Source organism: Leptonychotes weddellii, chromosome 4, assembly GCF_054177405.1.
Source record: "Leptonychotes weddellii isolate Sample4059 chromosome 4, ASM5417740v2, whole genome shotgun sequence".
Classification (NCBI taxonomy): domain Eukaryota; kingdom Metazoa; phylum Chordata; class Mammalia; order Carnivora; family Phocidae; genus Leptonychotes; species Leptonychotes weddellii.
Genome location: NC_138372.1, coordinates 13,668,596 through 13,676,075, shown reverse-complemented (window position 1 = coordinate 13,676,075; position 7,480 = coordinate 13,668,596). Strand labels below are relative to the sequence as shown.

Genomic DNA, 7,480 nt, shown 5'->3' with positions numbered 1-7,480 from the left:
CTACCATCTTTACTACCACAATTGATACTGTTAATTATTAACATTTTTGATAGCTTTCTCTGTGATAGATGTAGAGCTAAGCATCTTTCATGCATAATTTTATTTAATCCTCAGAATGACCTTATAGGTATGTATGTTGTGTATTCTTTTCATTCAGATGAGAAAACTGAAGCTCAGAGAGGTTAAGGAACTTGCTCAGTATCACACAGCTAGTAGCCTGTGAAGTCATTTTTTTTTTTTTAAACTCATCTGAGCAGACATTTAATGAATATCCATTGGCACACATGATTGGTACCCCCATTACCAGGGACACAAAAATGAGTGTGCTTCTTGACTGCAGGGGTCTCTAGAGCCCTCTGAGGGAGATTGGATGCATATAATCAATACAAAGCAGCCTAAAAATGTGTCTTAGGCAAACTAACTGAGGGTGATGGGAAAGAAACGTTATGGATGGTTCAGACCCATACCTAGGGGCACTCTTACACCACATACATTTTGATAAAAGCCATCCTAGGCTTTTTGGTCACTTAAGAGCCTTTTTGTCTTTATAACTGCACCAGGAAGTTTCCAGGGAAGACTTGGCCCTCTCTAATTCCACGCCCCAAAGTCCTGGGCCAACTTCTTTTGCTGCTTTAGATTTACCTGAACCCTGTGTTGGTTTCCAGCTGGAGGGGAGTCTAGCAGCCTCTCATAGATGGGGAAACCAAAACTCAGGGAGGGGAAGAAACTTACTGAAGGCTCAGAGTATATTTCCTTTTTGTCAACTCCCTGAGAGTGCAGACATTCTGTGAGAACTGTATGGACTCTAGGTTCATCAGGAATGAAAGGGGATGAAAGGCACCCACATTAAGACGGTCTTTCCTCATGGTTTATACAGTAAATGGTGGAGGAGGGGCTTCTCCCTCAGTCCCTTCCAAGGGGACCTCAAGACAGGCTGGTTGGGCCTGAAGGGGGGAAGCTGAGAGCTCTTTGTCCACCAGTCCTTCAGGCATTTATATTTCCCATGGCTGACCAGGGAATCCTTCCCTTAGAGAAGGAAGGTTCCAGAGCACATGGTATGGTCTCTAGATTCCTCATAAGAAAGATGACCAGCAGCATTTCAATCTGGGCTTCTGGCCTGGAGTAGCAGACTGGCCCCTTTTCCTGAGAGGCTAGAGCAGCCCAGAGACAGAGTTGGAAGGATTTAAAGATGTTTGGTCTGAGTGATGGATATAACCCCCACTTTTGGCATTCTCTCAAGAGACTACAGAAAGCCTTCAACTTGCCTTCTCATGATTTCTGGGTATAGGGCTAATGTTTCTCTGACTGTGACTCATGCTGATGTTGACTTCAGGGAGGAGGCGAAATGGTCTGGCTTGAGGAGGGCAACACTGGATTCTTTTGTTTGTTCATATGACAGATACTTGCACCTCCCACGAAGTGTCGGGCATTGTGGGTGACCAGTGGTGAGGACAAAGTAGAAGTGGCCCTTGCTCTTGTGGGGAAGACAGACATAACTCCAATAGTTACACAAATGGAAACGTTATTGCAAACACTTTTATTAAGCTCTACCCAAAAGAGACAGGGACTGCTAAGAGAAGTTATTAACAGGGAACTGGAATTGGTTTTAGGAGTCAGAGCTTCTTTGAAGAAATAATGACCATTATTTTACATATTGGGAAACTGAGGCACGGGAAGATTGAGTAGAATCCAATTTATACAGCTGGTAAGTAGTGGGGTGGGGATTTGAACCCAGGCCCTCTGGTTTTGCAGTCCAGCTTCTCAGCCATTTTACTCCCAATGTTTCTGGTGGATGAGTGCATTTAATGACGCAAAGATGGAGAGGGCATGGGGATTAGGTGTGAGTTCCAGGCAGATGGAACAGAGCTGAATGGAAAATGCTGGGTGGTAGGAAGAGTGCAGAGTATTCAAGGAGCCAGATGGGGCCAGTGCAGCTGGCACAAGTGGTCCAGTGGTAGGAGGGCAGGGGGAGATGGGCAGGGCTAGACTGCATGGGGCCTAGTAGGAGCATTAGGGTTTGGGTCAGGATCCTGGCAGAACGAGCTCTACAGGGCAGGTACTCTGTCTTCCTCCACCCATGAGTACCCAGCTCTGAGCACACTGCCTGGCGCATAGTAGGAGATGATGAATGGCTAACTAAAGAGGGAGAGAACTCCCCTCTCTCCAGCCCTCACGCTGCTTGGCTTCCTCAGTTCCCACTGTCCCATCAGAATCCCCAGGGATCTTGTTAAAAATATAAATCCTGGGGCTGCAGCCCTGGAAAATCCAGTTTAGTAATTCTTGGTTGAGTTTGGGGATCTGTATTTCCAATAAGCTGCCCAGGTGATTCTGACCTGGCTGTCCCCTGGGAACCCCTGGAAGCCAATAGTTTGGCTTGCAATGGGCCACATGAAGGTGGGATGCTGCCCTGCCGACACTTGCTGGGGGACACACCTCACTGCCTCCCATCACAGAGTCTATCTACAGCCTTCTGGAGAGAAACACTCTCGGTAGGGGGTCTTCTGATGGCCTGGCAGCCCTCTTCCTTTGGGAATGCAGACAGCAGGTCTGGACTGAGCCTGACCACCTGACCACCTGAGAACCCTGGACTGGATCATTGTTGACCTCGAGTTTCATGTATTCCTAGAGGTCTGTTGGGAACCAAGAGAGAAATCAGTCAGTCAACCAACCAACCAATCAACTAGTCAATCCAGAAAAGAGAGGAAGAAGAGGGCGGGGATGGAGACAGGCAAGAAGGTGAACTAGGAGAGGAGATGGAGAGAGGTGGAGGATGGGGACGCAGAGGGAGAGGAGAAAGAGAGTGAATGGAGAGACAGAGACAGACAGAGGGGAGAGAGAAGGCACCAGGGGGGATGGGGTGGTTCTGTGGGGACAGTCCTGAGCAGCGCCAGTTCCAAGAATCCCACAGCAGGGCACTAGATTTCCCCGACAGTTGTGGAGGGGCTCTGAGGGGTCACCAGGAAACGTGAGCACAGCTTGCAGCTGTTGACAGAGGTGGTGGGAAGATCTCTGCCCCCCGCCCCCTCTGCCGGGTTCAAGGCTTCAGTGGCTGGGAAAGAGCCCCCTTCCTTGCATCTTCACAGACCAAATCAGTTCAGGACTCCTTGCTTACCTGATTGGGTTGGCTACTCCCAAGGGCTCTCCTGGACATAAGGGCCACCTTTTCCTGTATCATCACTATACAGTGTTAAGGCACAGGAAGCAGGGAAGGCTGGAGGTGGCCAGGAAAGGTGGCCATGTCAGTCCCAGTGGAGTCTAGGGCTCCACTTTATGTTATTCAGAATTTCAGCCCTGACATGTGGTGGCTCTAGGGACCCTCTCCATCAGGATGGACCACTGGGCCATTAGCGGATGGACTGTCAGTCACACAGAGCAGAAGAGGGCCCACCTATAGGACTTCTTCAGCTGAAAAATGAGGGCATGGGAGCAGAAGATCATACCTACAGCTATTATGTTGAGCTCCCATTATGTGTCCTACTCCTTTTGTAGGCATTCTAGGACCCATCCTGACCTGGCCACACTGGCTGCTCCAATCTCAGCCCCTGCCAATTCTCACCACTCCCTGTCTTCAACCTCAGTAGCCTCGTAGATGCCAAGCCCATTGCCACCCCAGAGCCTTTGCATGTGCTCTTCCCTCTGCAGAATGTCTCCCCCTGGTCTTTGCATGACTGGCTCCTTCTTGCCATTCATCCACATCACCTGTCTCAAGTAGCTTCCCAGTCACTTGCCATTCTGTGACCCACTTTTTTATTTTTTGTCACTCCACTCTTGGCAGCCCCCAACATGTGCAGTCCATTAAAACAGGGACCTTGTCCTTCTTTGTCTTGGGTATCCCACTCCCATCCCTGTGTCTTGCTCAGTGCCTGGCATACATAGGTACTGTGTGTCTATTTGCTGAACAGAATGAGTGAATGAATGAATAATTGAATGAATGAATAAATGAAATGCAGCTAAAGCATTGGTGCTTAATTCATGTTATTTCATGTAGGTATTATGAATACTTACTTTCCCTGGTACTGGGGGGATATTACGGTCGGCCTCCTACACATGAGAAGACCCAGGTTCTCAGAGATGAGGTCCCATAGCTGGGACCCAGACCAAGGACTCTGCCCCCAGAGTCCTCTGTCTTTCCATTACCCCAGGCTGCCCCACCCTTTGCTGAACCAAGAGGAGGCCCAGGCAATGAGGAAGTGGGAGTTGTTATTGTATTTAGATGGGGAGATGGTGGTTCAGGGTCAGTCACCAGCTCCTGGCTGGTGGAACTCAGCACTGCCACCCACAGGCCTTTGGTGATGACCTCCCTGAATGTTCTGGTTCCCACCCTCTGCAACTCTGTGATTCCGGGAGGCCCAGGGCAGGGCTGGGAGCAAGTGGCTGCTGTGTTGTCCCCCCACCGCCCCCAGCAGCTGGGTCCTGTAGGAGCCAGGGACAGATGCCCAGTCTGAATAAGGTGCTGGGGCATGGGGGAGAGCGCTGCCCTCAGAACCATTTTGGGCTTACTTTCCAGCCAGACCTTGAGAGAGGGGGGAGGGGTGAGGGGTGAGGGTAAAGGCCTTTCCTGATTTCTCCCTGGTGGTACAGGGTAGTTTGAGGCCTCCCGCCCACAGGACAGAGGCTCCTTGTCTTTGTGGGCAGCAGAAAAGCACCATGTGTGCCCGGAGCTTGCAGGGATGGGCTTCATGTGTCCCCTGTTGGCGGTGGCCTGCACCTCTGGGAGCCACTGAACTGAGGTTTATCATGGTCAAGGGGCAAGATCATGGCCTTTAGAGCTACCCAGGTATGGGTTCAAGTCCTAGCTCTGCCACTTACTGGCTATGTGATGTTAGGCAAGTCATGCAATTCTCTGAGCCTCAGTTTCCCTATCTGTACAGGGAGAGCACTTAGCAAAGTGCCTGGTCACAGGAAATCAAGCAAGAGGCGCCATCTCCTCACCATCTGGCCACACTCTGACTTTGGGCACACTGTCCTCACCTTGCCCTCCCTTGCCCCCTGGACAAAGGCCTCATTCTTCTGCATGGATGAAGCCTTCCCAGATACCGCAGAGGGCTGGTCAGCCCTGGCTTCTCTGGTGGGAGCTCTGGAGTGAGGGGGCTGTGAAGGTCCGTGTGTGTGCGTCGAGGACCCAAGCTGTGTCTCGTTCATCCGTGTCCCCAGCGCCCAGCGCAGGACTCAATGCAGAGCAGGAGCAAAAGGGAGAGCACTTGAACAAATAGATGGGAGAGGAATTAAAAATAGGAATGAATTAATGAGGAGGAAAAGAGGGAGGATGGAAAGAAGAACACAGGAGAGGAAGGAAGGAGGGAAGGAAACGGGAAAGGAGAAATGAGAGAGAAGGCAGAGGGGGAAGATGAGTTCAAGGCTGTGTCCCCAGGCCCCCACCCCCTGCTCAGCGCTGACACCTCGGAGCCTGTCCCCTCTCCCCTGCCTGCTCCTTCCTGCCTGCTCCTTCCTGCCTGTCACTCCACTGAGAGCTTCAGCTGCCTCAGCCTCCCACAAAATATTCATTGTTCTCTTGCCTGCTCGGCTCCGTCTCTCCCTGCCTCTTAGGTGCCAGAAATGGTGGAATTATCAGAGGTAAAACATGTCTGTCACCAGGCCTGGTGAGCGGGGTTGCTACCACCGGCTGATTCATCAAAAGACGCTCCTCTTCCCGGGGCAGGGCTTAGGGTACACAGGCTGACTCAGGCCTGACTGTGTCTTCCCCAGAGGACTCAGGGAAGGTGGCAAAGACTATGGAAAGGAACAGTCCCTGGGGCTGGAGCATCCTTGGCTGGGGTGGGGGGCTCGGAGTGCTGGAGGGGGTCCGGGGGAGGGTGCACAGTGAGCTGGGCGTCCTGGAGGAACCCTATGGGCAACTCCTTGAGCACAATGTGGGGCTGCTGGGATCTTGGGATGGGCTTGTGCTCGGGGCAGGGGACAGACTCTCCAAAGGGGGCTGGAGACAGGCTGAGAGAGCAGGAGAGAGTTAGAACTACAGGCTGAGGGACTGAGGCCAAGAATCTGAAAGGGGGCTGAGGCCTGAGCCCGCCCAGGTGTGTAACGATGGCCACAGGGAGTCCAGCTACTAGATGTTGTTTACTGTGCACCCACCCTGTGCCAGGCCTCGATGGGTGTTCTAGAGGCCCTGTCTCATTTTATCCTCACACTAGGCATCATCACCATCCCTATGTGAGGAAACCACAGCACAAACAGGTCAAGGAAATCATCAAGCCCACGAGGACAAACTGTCAGAGTCAAGATTTGAACCAAGGACTGACAAACCCTGTTGCCTCCCTGTCAAAGCTCACTTTAAAAAAATGATGTATTAATCTTTCTAGAATATAATAATCCATGCTAGCTGTAGGGATTTGGAAAGTAGGTTTCAAAAAAGAAGGCAGAATTTATTCTAAGCCAAGGTTTTTTTCTTCTATGCCCTTACAAAAAAACCCATACAGCACACACCACTTGGCAACTTGTTTTTCCTACTTAGCACCAGAGCATAAGCAATTTCCTAGGTGAGAAACAACTCCCAGTAAGTATAATTGTTAATGATTTTCGCAATATTCTCGTAGGGGGTATGTGCCCCAATTTCCTTAGCCGTTCCTTAATAGCCAAAACATGGACTCCCAAGTCTTCCGTGTTATAAGCAACATGGATGCATTTCTTTGTGCTCAAGCTTCCTCCTGACTTCAGGTGATTGTCTGAGCCTAGATCTCTGGAAGGGGAATGATTGGACCAAAGGAAGGCCGGTTTTCCAGGGGCAGGTAGATGGGAAGGGGATTGAGGTTCCAGGCAGTCTGCCCCAGGAAGGGTGGTTTCTTTCCAAGGGAGACCAACTCATGAGGGAGGCTGGCTTCCTTTGGACTAATGTGTCCCTGATTTCCGGCCATGGGAGTGAGACCTAAAACAGAGGTTTGATGATTCCCCTTTGTTTCTCAATCCTCTCTGTGGAGCTGGTGGGTAGTTGTTTGGGGAGACCTTCATGTAGTCACTTAGTTACTGGAGGCATCTACCAATTCAGAGATCTTTGGGATCATCCCATCCATCCCTCCCCATATTCACACAGGTGTGTGTGTGTGTGTGACAGGTGGGGTCCCAGCAAGGACAGGTAACTTGGGGGTCACTCTGCCTGATAGTAACTTTGCTGCAGCCAGAGGCAAGCCCAGTCTGTTGTTCTTCCCATGATGCTAGATGCTTCTCATTTTTTGATTCCAGGCCATATAATTCTACACCCTGAGCATAGTGAATAACAACCGCTGGTATCATGGTTACCATGGTAACGTTGGCCCCAAATGTTCTCCCAGAGGGGCTGGGAGTGGGGCTTGGGCTGTGAGAGACCTAAGGCTGGGTGCGGCCTGACCTGGATGGGGCCAGAGTCCACTGGTGTCTCAGGCCTGAGGGATGACATCACCCCTAATGCCCTCAAGGAAGCCCCAGGGCTGGGCCTGGAGCAGGGACCGTCACCAGTGATATTCCAATTTGGTGTTGATGTTACCCGCGG

The 7,480-nt window shown here is 51.1% G+C and overlaps 1 long non-coding RNA gene across 1 annotated transcript in view; it reads left to right on the top strand.

The window, feature by feature from the left end:
- The window catches only part of LOC115942606 (uncharacterized), a 56,766-nt gene that overhangs the window by 36,125 nt on the left and 13,161 nt on the right, over positions 1–7,480 (top strand). The window lies entirely within an intron of this gene.